Source organism: Phalaenopsis equestris, unplaced genomic scaffold (genome assembly GCF_001263595.1).
Source record: "Phalaenopsis equestris unplaced genomic scaffold, ASM126359v1 Scaffold196757, whole genome shotgun sequence".
In the NCBI taxonomy this organism is placed as follows: domain Eukaryota; kingdom Viridiplantae; phylum Streptophyta; class Magnoliopsida; order Asparagales; family Orchidaceae; genus Phalaenopsis; species Phalaenopsis equestris.
Window position 1 is genome coordinate 1 of NW_018216706.1, and position 951 is coordinate 951.

Sequence of the window (951 nt, forward strand, 5' to 3'; positions counted from 1 at the left end):
AAACAGGGTTTGGGGAGAGGTTGATGTCCACATCCTTAAACATTATATGTGCAAGGTAGTAGTTTCCATGACTCAAATCTGGACCTTCAAGTATACTTAAATATAAGTACTTAACCCACTGCTCCACGCCCTACTCAACATCTCTAGGTGTAAATTGCAAAGTTGGCATAGTTCATGTCTCTACTTTTTTGGCACCAGCATTAAAAATATATGGATCTACCAATAATGCTCAATGAGGAGTTTCTTATAATTTCATCTTAACTATTATTCATGCATCTAGACCAAAAGAAAACTTACGAAGCAGAGAAACTGAAAAATTAAATATTAAACCTTTTAATAAAAGGAAAAAAAAAGTGTAAAGAAGTCAATAAAAATGACTTGAGGCGTACCTGAAAATAGGTATTATGCTCTGGAACAACATTGGTTTTTTTCAAGACAATAACAGGCCTTCCAATAAGGTCCAGATGTGAATATTTTGTCTGCAGAGGAAAATGCACAAATAATCAAAAAATTCTTGTCAATACTATTGTAATGAACCAAAGTAGTGCACTTAATAAATACTATAGCCGACCTCGTGCCATTGTTTGGTGTGAAATGGAACCAAAACAGAAACTTCTTTGGATCCTTCAGGTAAAACTACCTGCAACCAGCAAATAAATCATCATCCTTAGCAGGTGAAGCATTTCAACTTGCAGTGGTTTTAATGCTAAAGCAAATTAACTTAAACTAAGGATGCTGAAGACGAGAATTCCATCGCTAAATAATGACATGAAACTACAAATTCCAGCAAAATGGAATATATCATCAATGAAGCACAAATATACTCTTGAGTAAGAACTGAACCTACATTACCTATATGGAATTAAAATTCCAATTATATAGCCCCTTTTAACTTTCTAATGGCATTTTAGAAAGGAGAAAAACTAGGCGTATTAAAACCTTTCAAGAAAA

At 33.6% G+C, this 951-nt stretch overlaps 1 long non-coding RNA gene across 1 annotated transcript; it reads right to left on the reverse strand.

Moving 5' to 3' along the window:
• Positions 1 to 423: 423 nt before the first annotated feature.
• Positions 424 to 650, reverse strand: LOC110035209. Its single transcript, XR_002295127.1, has 2 exons — positions 572 to 650; positions 424 to 479 (listed from the first exon to the last, which is right to left on the reverse strand). It is a non-coding gene; the product is annotated as an uncharacterized LOC110035209 (long non-coding RNA).
• Between the last annotated feature and the right edge of the window lie 301 nt (positions 651 to 951).